This window comes from Perissodus microlepis, chromosome 3 (genome assembly GCF_051167445.1).
Source record: "Perissodus microlepis isolate ML-2025 ecotype Zambia chromosome 3, ASM5116744v1, whole genome shotgun sequence".
NCBI lineage: Eukaryota > Metazoa > Chordata > Actinopteri > Cichliformes > Cichlidae > Perissodus > Perissodus microlepis.
Window position 1 is genome coordinate 8,575,797 of NC_140463.1, and position 14,289 is coordinate 8,590,085.

Here is a 14,289-nt window from a genome sequence, read left to right on the forward strand (position 1 = left end):
ACTGACGACTCGTTGTTAATTCGTTAGTCAGATTAGCCGCTAGCATACGCACTGTGTTGGAGGCTTGTTGCTAGCTAGTTAGCGATGTTACACACCTGTTACTCTAATAGTCTGTGTTATTGAAGGATTCAGCACTTCTGTTTTTTTTATCCATTTTTAGACAGCGATGAGATCAGCTACACACTCCACAGAATCCCAGAGTTACTGTTAATATCAAAAATATAACGCTGTCCTTTGAGATTTTAACATTTAAGACTGTGAGTGTAATGGATCTAAAACTGTTTAAATCTCTACAGCCTGGTAACATGGAAACTTTAAAAACAGCAGAGGAAGGTTTCAGTAGTGTAGTCTAATTTGTTCTTTTCATTTAATAATAATCCATATTATGTATAACAGCTACATTCACCCTGGAGAGAAACTAGTGAGGGAGACCATCAGGACCAAGCTGGGTTTCTGGGTCCAGAGGTTTGGAGAAACTTCTTCCCTTTCTTTCATCACAGCTGTCCTGTGCCAGAAGTTCTGTTGACCCGCTGAGAGAGGCTTTATTTAAGAAACACCAGGAACACTGAAGCTCAGTGAAATCTTCAGAGCTCCTCCGTAGGCCCGCCCCAGTAGATGGATAAACCCAGCATTTCATGAACACTGTAATGGAGACCTTTGCTTTGTGTAATGTTATAAATACTCAGATACTCCTCAGAGGCTCCGGACTTTTACATAAAGATATTATATTCAGTCCTGTAGAAAGTCATATATTTAAAAATTTATTATCCTCTCTGGTTACTCTGGTATGAATAACTCTGCATCACTTTATGGTAAATAACACACTATCTGCAAAAAAATGTGAAAGAATTCCAGATCACAAGTTTGTAGTTCAACATACAAGTGACGGCCTTTGACCTTCATGAGGTTTTATTTAATTGTGTTAGAGAAACTCAAACGTGCTCTTCATGCAGCTGAGTACATAATGTGTTTAAAACGGAAGCTGTGCAGGTCTGAGATCAGCAGCTTTGTGAAACACCAAACTGAGGTCCTGTTAATGCTGATATATAGTGACACAGTTACATGCGTGATTAATCCTTTTGACTCTTTGTCTTTAACTTTATCAATAAAACAGCTGCAGCTTTCACTACAGCACATGTGGTACTTTAACCTTTGTACTGTTTTCATCAGTTCATTTTGCAGTTAACACGTGAACATGTTGGATGATCTGTCTGCTGTCACTGGGTGGTGCTGAGGTCTGAATCTGAGGGCAGCTCCTGTAATCACAAAGAGAACAGAACCATCAAACTCAAATATAAATTTTATCCCTCAAAATTGAAATAAAGATGAGGAGCTACAAGGTACAAGCTTTAAAAAAAAGAGTTACTGTCTTTACAGATGTGGCAAGAGACTGAAAACATGCTGTTGTTTGCACATATTTAATATTCAGCTCTGCACAGGAGCTGATGTTACACCCCTGAAAACAGGGGGAAAAGAATCACGAGAGTATTATGACTTGCGTCTCTCATGCAGTAGTTTATTGCAGTCAAAATGAGCAGAAATGTTTCACATTCTGTACTGCTAAATGTCACATGGTGGAAGAAAAACACTAAATAATAAACCGAAATACTAATGTGCTTACTATACATATACTTGAGCAGGTTTCCTGACAAAATGGCTGACAATCGCGGCATTTTTAGCTCCTGCAGTTATCTTAATGGCCATTGCACAGTACAAAACTGAGGCTCAAAACCGCCACGTATATGTGCACAAAACTGTAATATAATGCTTCTAACGCTTACAAAACAATGAAGGATTACCTCTTAAATATCTTAACAGTGTACACATTGGAAATATATCAACTTTTAAACACTTTTACCTGAAAACAGGGGGAAAAGAATCACGAGAGTGATTATGACTTGGGTCACTCATGCAGTAGTTTATTGCAGTGAGGAGAACGCGCGAAAGCCCCCTAGTGGAGAATAGAGACACTACTAATCGATCCCAGAAAAGGCTTACTAGCGGATCAGAGATGTATAGATTGTAGTTCTCTTAACATGAAAGCCATTAATATAACATGAAAAATAATAAACTCTTAACCATTTTCTTACCATATTTACATTATTTTCATCCTTATATCAACTGATATGAATTAGTATTAACTGAACAGTTTTATATGCAGTAATCCTTCAACCTGTCACACTGAAGCAGGATGCAGCCTGTTGCTTTTACAGTATAATACTTGTAATAAAAGTACAGTAACAGTAATTAGTGACTGAATAGCCCGGAGCGTTTCTCTTGATTTCTTTAGTCGGTGTAAATTCATTCACCTGCACGGGTTAGCAAAACGACCCCTGACAACTGAGTCCTCATCTTAGCTAGCTAGGTCTCAGGACCGAGCTAAGGACGCTTACAAACACGTTTAACTTACAGAAAAAATGCAGCAGGGCCTCGGGTCCTTCTGTCGGGTAGTCCAGTTTACTGAAGAACACCTCAGGCTGTCAGGTTAAAACACTCGGTCGTGTTTTCGTAGCGTAAACGCTGGCCCTCCTCTCAGAGCCTTCGCTCTATCTGCTATTCCCGAACAGAGATACGCAAGTTTCTCCGTGACTACAGCTGCCAGTCAAAGCTGTTATGATGACGTTTCACCCCAATTTAACATCACCGCGGTAGGAATTAGAATCAAAGTTATGGGAGAGGAGACCCCTTGGACATCAATCAGCGTGATGAGAACTATTGAAAACAAAAGAGGAGAATAAATTTATTTTAGTCTGACCCCAGTCCCATCCGCTAACATGGAGGAGGCGGGGTTTATTTCATTTTTGAGGAGCTGTCGCGTCGTCCATGTTTTATACAGTCATTGGTCCTGAGTGAATCTTTCGCTCTATGATTCAGCACAGGAGGGAGGGGGTGAGCGAGTGCTGAGTGATTCGCTTACGCTTACGATTCAGCACTGGAGGGAGGGGTTTAGTGAGTCCTGAGTGATTCGCTTATGCTTATGATTCAGCAGAGGAGGGAGGGGGTTAGTGAGTCCTGAGTGATTTGCTTACCCTACGATTCAGCACAGGAAGGGAGGGGGTGAGTAGCTCAAATGTGCTGTTAGCATGTTAGCAGAGCGATGCTACTGTGAACCGAGGAGCTATTGTCTTGATGTGAGCTTCTACTCAGGGTTTTTTCTTCCAGTTTAGAGCAGAAATTTTTTTGTTAAGATACTGGATGTTGTGTTTTTTCTCCACAATTTTAATTATAAGCTAGATATATTGCTGCTAACAGCAACAGAGATGAGTCAGTGAGTCAGTTGGGCTTGTGAATCATGATTCAAGAGTCAGTAAAGTGATTCTCGAGTATTGAACGATTCTGTGGTGATCCAGTAATGCTGCACTAATGAATTAGACTAACTATTCACTTTAGCTAAAGTTATTAAGTTAGCTAAAGAGTTGGGATGCTGTGTAAGACATAAATAAAGCTAAAATACAAAGGTTTGGACATTGTTTTGCATGTTTCCCTACTGTAGGGGTCTCTGCAAACATACAGAGGGGGTACTCTGAGAGGGTACAAGATGACAACTTTGGAATTCTACTAGAAACAGTCGATCATATTTGTTTGTCAAAGCTGAATTCAGGGCAAACTACGCTAAATTAGCGTTTTTGGCTAGCAGCTACAATAAGCATAAAAGTTACTGTACGGCTATCATTTGTTAACATGATGCTTGTTCTTATACATGTAATACATTTATTACCAACCTGAGAGTTTATCCGCTGGTCATTCGACATGACGAATGACTTCTGAAGTCTTAATTCAGCTCAAGATGCTGTAGATTCCCGTCAGTAACACTTTCGGTCCGGTAGTAAAACGTAGTTCTATTAATCTGCGCTTGAACCGGAACTGAAAAATTCAAAAAACTGAATTTTGGAACTGAAATTGAATTGTAGAAGTGAAACTGAAATTATTCGAGAGCTGAATTTTTAAAGGATAAAATGCAGTTTCAAAGCAAATCAATTCATTTTCAAAATATAAAATTAAATTTCAATTTAGTGATGATCATTTTCAAACCATAAATTCAATTTCAAATTAGACTAATTCAATTCAGTTTTCAAAAGCATTTATTCAAGTTACAATTCAGATTCCATCTGAGCAATTCAAATTCAAATTTAACTTATTCAAATTCAGTTTCTGATGGCACAGATTTCTGCCCATACGATTCGTTCATGATTCGCGCATCACTACTCCTTTCCCTAAACTCTTTCCTTGGCCTCGAGGAAAACGTCATCGTGAGAGGGAGAATTGCTAAGGACTCAGGGAAAGAGAGGAGCGATGCTAAGAATTAGAACAGCCTTTTTTTTTAGTAGTGCACACAGCTAACTCTCTCTGCTGAATATGTAAAAAATAAAAGTGTTACTGTGTTACATGCCCGAATGTTGCTCATGGTCTGATGGGAAATAATGTTTTCTACTCTTTAGCACAGACCTTCCCAAAGTGTGGGGCCCGGCCCCTAGGGGGGGTGCAGAGCCATTGCAGGGGGGGCGCGGCATGAAAAGGGAAAAAAAAACGACAACGCTTGGACACTGCTATCATGGGGTGCCTACACAAACGCAAAGCAGGAGATGAAGCATAGCTGAATATGTTTCCAAACCAACTTCATTCTAAGCCAAAGACTAGAAAATATGGTGAAGCATATCTTCCCTTTGGTTTCACCTGCACAAGTGCCAAGGCAGGTCTCCTCAGCAGAATTGGTCTTTCCTTCGTTGGGAGCACACGCTGGGCTCTCCAAATCACAGACAAACAGTATCCCACATTCTTGATTTTTAGTTCCCAAACACTTGTTTTAATGACTAACTGCTCCTGACATTTTTGAGATGTTAGCTCTTTATACACTAAAGTTACAGTGGGATACAAATAATATCAGGCTGATCCTGCCACGATTTGTCCCCCCTGTTCAAATCAAGGACAAACAGTATCCCACAGCTGTTTATGTTTTTAAACCCATTTTGCACAGAGAGGCATTTTTTTTTAATTTATTGATAGCAATGTTGAATATTATTACACAGGAAAAAAACAACTACATGTAAAATAATTACACCGTGATGCCTCTGCCTTTCTAAATAGAGGGACAGTAACTGCGTGTTTATATGTAAGCATGTAAAACCTGAAGATAGAGACAAAATACTGTTAATCTGACTATCTGCCATTCCTCTCATGTAAGCAATAACGTGGCGCACAGCGTGACGTGAAAAGAGGCACATACCTTTAACGTTGCATGACAAACTCTGTATTCCTCGTCCACACGTAAATGCAAAAAATTAGTTTTAAAAAATCTCCGTTTTCGGTGATTCGAAACGCCGTTTACGTGTGGATGAAACAGCTGCGTTTTCAAAAATAGCCGTGTAGGTGTGGACGTAGCGTAAAAGAGTTAGTAGTTTATTTTATTACTACCTGCAGATTACTTGTATTTGCTTAATTGTTTACTAAATGTTTGAGGTGTGAAATAAACCGCAATTGAGCAAAATATGGGTGTGTGTGGTTGGAGGATGTGTTAGTTCGTGTGTGTGTGTGTGTGTGTGTGTGTGCGCGCGCGTGCGAGGAACGGGCACGAACATTTTTCTGTAAAACAAAGGGGGGGGGCCAGCGAAAAAAGTTTGGGTACCACTACTTTAGCACATCGAACAGTCAGCCGTTCACAGAGTCCAGGTTTAAAGGATGAAATTGTTTGTACTGATGCATCTCTCCTCTCGATAAAAATGTTCAATGACAAAAAGACTGAGGTGATGGTTTTTGGTCGCCCTAAATGTGTATTTAGATGCCAGCTGATGACTGTCCCTTAATGTAATCAGAACTGAGCATAAACATAGAGGAGATTGTGCTTGTGCTGTAGCAGCACCAAAACTGTGGAACAATCTGCCTTTAGAGATAAGACAGGCCTCTTCTGTTTGTTTGTTTGTTTGTTTGTTATTATTTGATTCTATGCTGTTTTATCTTGTTTTAAATATAGGGCTGTTTTAATTTTGATGTATTTTTTTTACCATTTTGTTTTATTCTATTGGTCCTATGCTGGGTATTTTAAAGTGCTTTATGAATAAAGATGGTTTTGATTGGATAAAATTAAATACATATTGTTTTCTTAGAATTTATTGTTTTGATCCAGTGTAACTCTTTTTCTCCTCCCTGTTAAGGATCTCTGTGACTACAATAAAATTCCCTCCATTAATCACTGAACTGCACTGAAGTAAAACTTAATCCTAAGGACTGGAATACACCAAAGGACACCACTAATAAACACTAATTATACAGAACTTTAAGCTCACTTTGATTAGTCAATATAGATTAGGCAAGGCAAGGAAAGTTTATTTGCATAGCACAATTCAACAACAAGGTGATTCAAAGTGCTTTACAGAGACATTAGAAAAAGAAACGAATAAAAAGCATGATTTAAAATTGATTAAAACAAGCAAGCAAACAAACAAAACAGTATATAAAATCAAAAATCAAAACAGATAAAATCAGAACAGTAGATAAAATCATTAGTTAAAATGTAAGTTTTGAAATTTAAACTTAAGTGCGGATTTGGTCCTTTATTTAAATGCAGCTGAGAATAAGTGAGTCTTCAACCAGGATTTAAATAAACTGAGTGTTTCAGCTGATCTGAGGCTTTCTGGGAGTTTGCTCCAGATATAAGGAGCATAAAAGCTAAATGCAGCTTCTCTGTGTCTGTTTCTGACTCTGGGAACTGATAAAAGACTGGATACAGATGACCTGAGGGATCTGGAAGGTTCATACAGGGTCAGGAGGTCACTGATGTATTTTGGTCCTAAACCATTCAGAGCTTTATAGACCAGCATCAGAACTCTAAAGTCTATCCTCTGACGGACAGGCAGCCAGTGTAAAGACCTCAGAGCTGGACTGATGTGGTCCACTTTTTTGGTCTTAGTGAGGACTCGAGCAGCAGAGTTCAGATCTTTTATCCTTGAAATATTCTTGAGGTGATAGTAAACTGATTTTGTTATATTCTTAATGTGTTTTTCTAAGTTTAGGTCTGCATCCATCACTACACCCAAATTTCTTGCCTGGTTTGTGGTTTTTAGGTGTATAGATTGAAGTTCTTTGGTGACCTGTAATCTTTTTTTTTTAGCACCAAAGACTATTACCTCAGTTTTGTTTTTGTTTAGCTGGAGAAAATTGTGGCACAACCAGTCATTAATTTCCTCAATGCATTTACCAAGAGCCTGCACAGGGCCTCGGTCTCCTGGTAACATTGTGATATATACTTGTGTGTCATCCGCCTAGCCATGATAGTTTATTTTGTTGTTCTTTATAATCTGTGCCAGTGGGAGCATGTAAATGTTAAACAGAAGGGGTCCTAAGATGGAACCTTGGGGAACTCCACATGTGATACTTGTCTGCTCAGATGTGAAGTTACCTATTGATACAAAGTATTTCCTGTTTTCTAAGTATGTTTTGAACCAGTTTAGTACAGTTCCTGAAAGACCTGCCCAGTTCTCCAGTCATTTGAGTAATATGTTGTGGTCAACTGTATCAAATGCTGCACTGAGATCCAGTAAAACTAAGACTGACATTGTCAAAGGAGCTTGCAAAGAAAAGCGTCTGGACTTCTTTAAGTTACTTGAAGAAGTTTCACCTCTCATCCGAGAAGCTTCTTCAGTTCTAAGGTCAAATGGTGGAGAGTCCCAGATATAAACCTAGTGGGAGTATCCCCCCACAGAGGTACAAAAGGACCCCCTGATGATCCTCTAATCGCCTGAGCCAAGGTGTGAAACTGGGTGTGGGTCCCAATCAGCCAGAGTTTCGGGTGAGTTCATTGTGAAACCTGGCCCCACCTTATCATGTGAATTCCTGAGATCAGATGGCCCAGGATGTGAGTGGGCGTTAAGGCGTCTGGGAAGGGATCTCAAAACTGGATTATAGATGGCAGAGAGTTGGTGTCATAAACCACCGCCTCTGTTCAAAGATGGTCGCTCACAGTGGACATAGATGGCTTCTTTCACTCCTCTTTCAAACCATCTGTCCTCTCTGTCCAAAATGTGAACATTGGCATCCTCGAAAGAGTGTCCTTTATCCTTAAGATGCAGATGGACAGCTGAGTCTTGTCCTGTGGAGGTGGCTCTTCTGTGTTGTGCCATGCGCTTGTGAAGTGGCTGTTTGGTCTCTCCAATGTAGAGGTCTGGCCATTCCTCGCTGCACTGTACAGCATACACCTCTGTGGGGGGATACTCCCACTAGGTTTATATCTGGGACTCTCCACCATTTGACCTTAGAACTGAAGAAGCTTCTCGGATGAAAGGTGAAACGTCTTCAAGTAACTTAAAGAAGTCCAGGCGCTTTTCTTTGCAAGCTCCTTTGACTATGATGACCTGGATGACTGAGAACCTTCACAGACATAAGACTGACATTGTTCCACTGTCTGTGTTCAGACATATGTCATTAAACACTTTGGTCAGAGCGGTTTCAGTGCTGTGGTTCTGTCTAAAACCTGACTGGAAGGCATCTGACCGTTGATATATTTGTGTGGGCTGAGATTTTACTTTCAAAGAAAACACAGTAATGATCAGACAGGCCCACATCAGACACAGTAAGGTTCGAAATGCTCAGGCCCTTGGAGATCAGTAGGTCAAGAGTGTGTCCTCTATTATGTGTGGCCTCTGTTACATGCTGAGTCAGCCCAAAGTTGCCCAGAGTGTTACTCAGGTCTTTAGTCCCTTTGTCCTGAGGGTTGTCCACATGGATGTTAAAATCCCCAACAATAATTACACAGTCGAAATCAACACAGATCACAGACAGCAGTTCACTGAGGTCAATAAAAAAGTCTGCAGTATTTGGGAGGCCTGTAAACATTAAGAAACACAACTTTGGATGGGGCCTTCAGCTGTAAAGCCACATATTCAAAAGACTGAAAACTTCCAGGAGATAGCTGCTTACATTGAAATGATTCATTAAATAAGACAGCAACCCCTCCTCCTCTCCTGCTCACCCTGGCCTCACTGATAAAACTGTAGTTAGGAGGGGTCGTCTCGATGAGAACAGCTCCACTGTTACTTTGGTCCAACCAAGTTTCAGTTAAAAACATAAAATCAAGGCTGTGCTCAATAATTAAATCATTAATTAAAAATGTTTTCCCACCTAAAGATCTAACGTTTAATAAAGCCAACTTAAGTGTTTTAGAGGTATTACTTGTCCCCTCGTGTTTGGGAGCAGTCTGTGGCACACAAGGTATGTTTACTCTATTTAAAGATCTTTTAGAGTGCAGCTCTCTGTGTTTTGACCAGGCCACATGTCTCCTTCTGTCACCTAAAAGTACAGAAATTTTAAAACCTTCTAGTAAACAGGGTCCCAGCTTCTCCTGGGAAAAGTCACCACTGCCATAATCCTCGCAGCCCGGACCCTTCACACATCACACATCAGACTGCGGAGACAGGGCATGAAGGTGGTAAGGAGGAACTAAGGGGGGCGAGGCTGGGCAATGTAACTTCGATTGCTCTGTTGAGGGTGGGGCTCGATGGCGAACTTTTGGCTGCTCTGGTGGGGGGTTTATGGGGGACAAAAAGGGATTGGGCCGGGGGGGTAGATCCGAGCCCAGCATTGACCCGCTCCATCATCTCCTCAGTGAATTTCAGGTGTGGGGAGGAGGGAGAAAGGGAGGGGGAGGAGGGTGATGGCCTGTCAGGGGTTTGGGGGACTGGGAAGATCGTAGTCCCTGGTCCTGGTCATTGGTGTTGTTGAGAGAGTTGGAGGCAAATAGGGACCCCTCTTCTTGCCTCAGATGTCTCTCCTTTCTGAGGCTCTTCCCAGGTGGGGGCAGATGGAGCTCCTCCTCAAGGTTTCTGCTGGGCTTTGTCTGTTCTTGGAGTACTGTTTGTTCCTCTTTATGAGATAACTCCTTGTTTATCTCAGCCTTGGCACCAAGCACAAGTTGGAGGTGAACAGTTTCACCCCTGACTTGTTAAAATTAAATCCATTTGCTTTAAATAGATGCCTGCGTTCCCAAAAAATATTAAAGTTGTTAATAAAATGCACTGAGTGGTCAGTACATGCTGATATGAGCCATTTATTCAGTGTAAACAACCTGCTGAATCTCTTGTCTCCTCCTCTGACGGGCGGTACAGGTCCACTGATGAATACAGCTGCATTCAGAGAGTTTACAGTATTTAATAATCCAGTAAAGTCCCGTTTCAGAACCTCTGACTGTTGTTTGGACACATCGTTTGACCCTGCATGCAGAACAATGTTTGTCACAGTTGGATATTCATCTGCAATTTGAAGAATTCTCTCCTTCAGGTTGTTGACTATATCCTTAGGGAAGCAGAGGACTTTAGTGTTCTTACCACACATCCTTTGTACATCCTTTACGGCAGAGTCACCCACAATCAGAGTTTCAGGCCTAGCCTTTAGCTTTCCCTGTGGCCTGTTACTTTTCAACAGATTTTCAGACCTTACTTCGCTACTTTTAGATGGATGGTTGTCCGATATAGATCCAGGGTCCTTTGATAGTTGAGCAAATCTGTTCTGCAGTTTCACATTCAGTTGTTTTGGAGGTTTGTTGTTAACCTTCCTATTCACGGTTGTCCAGTCCTGTTTCCTCCCGTATACAGGGGTAGAAGAGCTTCTCTGTCTCGTAGGAAGTGAAGGCCAGTCAGTTTCAGAAATTTCAGCTCACTGTGCTCTGCCTGTGATACGTCCTCCCCCTTCCAGGAGACATGATTTATGTCTTGGTTTTGCAGCAAGACAGTCCAAGGGGGGATTATCGCTTGAGGATTTATAATAATGCACAGTCTACTTTCTTGGTCATGTTATCTGTGTCCTTAGCTGTGTACTAGCTTGCTCATCGCCATTGTTTTGAATCAAAGGCAAGGTTGTTTCATTTCCACACAGTCCATTTACCTCCACGTTTACTTCTAAGCGATGAATTTTTGTCTCCAGTACTGCAATCTTCTGCAGGAGGCTGTGGTAGTCATCTGTGGAGAGGGAAGGCATCTTGTTGCTAGTTAGCCTAGCGGTTAGCACCTTTCCAGGCTATTGAGGCTGTTCGGTGCCCAGACACTGTAATCAGGCTTCAGCTATGTCTAGGCCACAGACACACGGAGCGCTGAGGATAAGGTAACTATAAAAATGTTGCTGTTTCTGTTAAGAACACTTTAGTCCTAATGATCTATAAGTGTCCAGAAGCTCTCGCAGGTAAGCTCATACAGAAAAAAGGGAAAAAATCAGCATAAAGATAAATAAAAATCAATAAAAGAAGCAAAGCATTTAAAGAGCAAAGAGATGAAGCGTCCACACTCACAAAATATGAGCTGAAGATTATAATCTTCAGCTCATATTTTGTTGTCTGTTCTTCTTGCACCAACAATTTTTTCTGCAGGTAAGAATAGTCGTTAAAAACTATCTTCAGTGTAAAGAAGAACAAGAAGTATTGGAAGTGATTGTACAGCCCCCACAGAACACATCATCAAGTTTGTCTGGGATCACATGAAGAGAGAGAAGGATGTGAGGAAGCCTACATACACAAAAGATCTGTGCTTAGTTCTCCAAAATGTTTAGAACAATCTACCAGCCAAGTTCCTTCAAAAACTGTGTGCAAGTGCACCTAGAAGACTTGATGCTGTTTTGAAGGCAAAGTGTGTTCACACCAAGTATTGATTTGATTTAGAGTTCTCTTTTGTTCATTCACTTCATTTTGTTGATTGAGCTAGCAGGGCTCAAACTAGAACACCGATCAGTCATATTTGTAGGTTATTGCCAATAACGTTCAACTATTAAAATACATTTTGCTAAAGTGACTTTAATGTCTCCTGTATTAGAACAAAAAAAGAGAAAACAGATAACCACTGTTGTGATACCCTTTATATCTCACCTGGGTTTGTTGGTTTTGTCAAGTCAATTAATAAAAAGAAGGACTGGCTTTGTTGAGCTTCCTCAGTTAAAACACTAACACTGGTACACACTTAGCCTGTATTTTTGTAGGAACATTACATTCTGGCAACTTAAGCTCACCATCTGTAAACTTAACATGTGAAGCTCAAGATTACAGAAAACAAACTGAAGCAGAATTAAGAGAAACTCTATATTTGTTTCTTTATCAGTAGAAGACAGTTCATACTGTGTTGTTCTCTCTGCAAAAGTTTCTATCAGTAAATCTCAGAAAGACACACATTTACCATCAGGTCCCGAGCTACTACTAAAGATACTGTTACTGTGCCACGTGCATATCTTTGGAAATAATGAATTGGTGGCAAAATTTGAGAAATAAAATCAGTTAATTAACTAAAAAGATAGAAATCAAGTTGATAACCAAATTGAAAGGTAATATGTGTCAGTGTGGCCATATTCATCAGCATGAACATCAGACAAGTTCAGGTTCTGTCACGACCGGGCAGCCAACACAAGGAAGAGGACTCAGATGTACAGGGAGTGCAGAATTATTAGGCAAATGAGTATTTTGTCCACAACATCCTCTTCATGCATGTTGTCTTACCCCAAGCTTTATAGGCTCAAAAGCCTACTACCAATTAAGCATATTAGGTGATGTGCATCTCTGTAATGAGAAGGGGTGTGGTCTAATGACATCAACACCCTATATCAGGTGTGCATAATTATTAGGCAACGTCCTTTCCTTTGGCAAAATGGGTCAAAAGAAGGACTTGACAGGCTCAGAAAAGTCAAAAATAGTGAGATATCTTCCAGAGGGATGCAGCAGTCTCAAAATTGCAAAGCTTCTGAAGCGTGATCATCGAACAATCAAGCGTTTCATTCAAAATAGTCAACAGGGTCGCAAGAAGCGTGTGGAAAAACCAAGGCGCAAAATAACTGCCCATGAACTGAGAAAAGTCAAGCGTGCAGCTGCCAAGATGCCACTTGCCACCAGTTTGGCCATATTTCAGAGCTGCAACATCACTGGAGTGCCCAAAAGCACAAGGTGTGCAATACTCAGAGACATGGCCAAGGTAAGAAAGGCTGAAAGACGACCACCACTGAACAAGACACACAAGCTGAAACGTCAAGACTGGGCCAAGAAATATCTCAAGACTGATTTTTCTAAGGTTTTATGGACTGATGAAATGAGAGTGAGTCTTGATGGGCCAGATGGATGGGCCCGTGGCTGGATTGGTAAAGGGCAGAGAGCTCCAGTCCGACTCAGACGCCAGCAAGGTGGAGGTGGAGTACTGGTTTGGGCTGGTATCATCAAAGATGAGCTTGTGGGGCCTTTTCGGGTTGAGGATGGAGTCAAGCTCAACTCCCAGTCCTACTGCCAGTTTCTGGAAGACACCTTCTTCAAGCAGTGGTACAGGAAGAAGTCTGCATCCTTCAAGAAAAACATGATTTTCATGCAGGACAATGCTCCATCACACGCGTCCAAGTACTCCACAGCGTGGCTGGCAAGAAAGGGTATAAAAGAAGAAAAACTAATGACATGGCCACCTTGTTCACCTGATCTGAACCCCATTGAGAACCTGTGGTCCATCATCAAATGTGAGATTTACAAGGAGGGAAAACAGTACACCTCTCTGAACAGTGTCTGGGAGGCTGTGGTTGCTGCTGCATACAATGTTGATGGTGAACAGATCAAAACACTGACAGAATCCATGGATGGCAGGCTTTTGAGTGTCCTTGCAAAGAAAGGTGGCTATATTGGTCGCTGATTTGTTTTTGTTTTGTTTTTGAATGTCAGAAATGTATATTTGTGAATGTGGAGATGTTATATTGGTTCCACTGGTAAAAATAAATAATTGAAATGGGTATATATTTGTTTTTTGTTAAGTTGCCTAATAATTATGCACAGTAATAGTCACCTGCACACACAGATATCCCCCTAAAATAGCTAAAACTAAAAACAAACTAAAAACTACTTCCAAAAACATTCAGCTTTGATATTAATGAGTTTTTTGGGTTCATTGAGAACATGGTTGTTGTTCAATAATAAAATTATTCCTCAAAAATACAACTTGCCTAATAATTCTGCACTCCCTGTAGACACCACACAGAGGCTCGGAGGAACAGTGTAAAACACGATTTTATTTTGGTGAAATCACTAAATATGAACTAAAGGTGAGTGTAAGGAAGAGGACTCCCTTACTAAATGTATTGATATTATATTATCTGTATAGCACTTTAGAGCACACCTTTCACTTTATTAAAAGCACCTTATCAAGCATTTTATTTAGCATTGCACTTTAAGCATGGATTTGCACACAAGAAGTTTAAATATTTATTGACTATTTATTGGGAATTTTAAAATCAGTTGGTAGCCTTATTTCAGATCCTGCACAGCTGCTCCTCATCAAGGAATATCGTGGTTGTCTGTGA

At 40.7% G+C, this 14,289-nt stretch overlaps 1 protein-coding gene across 1 annotated transcript in view; it reads left to right on the plus strand.

Annotated features, from left to right (window-relative positions):
* Positions 1-14,289, plus strand: part of LOC146389750 (neural cell adhesion molecule 2-like) — a 631,716-nt gene that overhangs the window by 176,397 nt on the left and 441,030 nt on the right. The gene's annotated exons all lie outside the window — the stretch shown is intronic.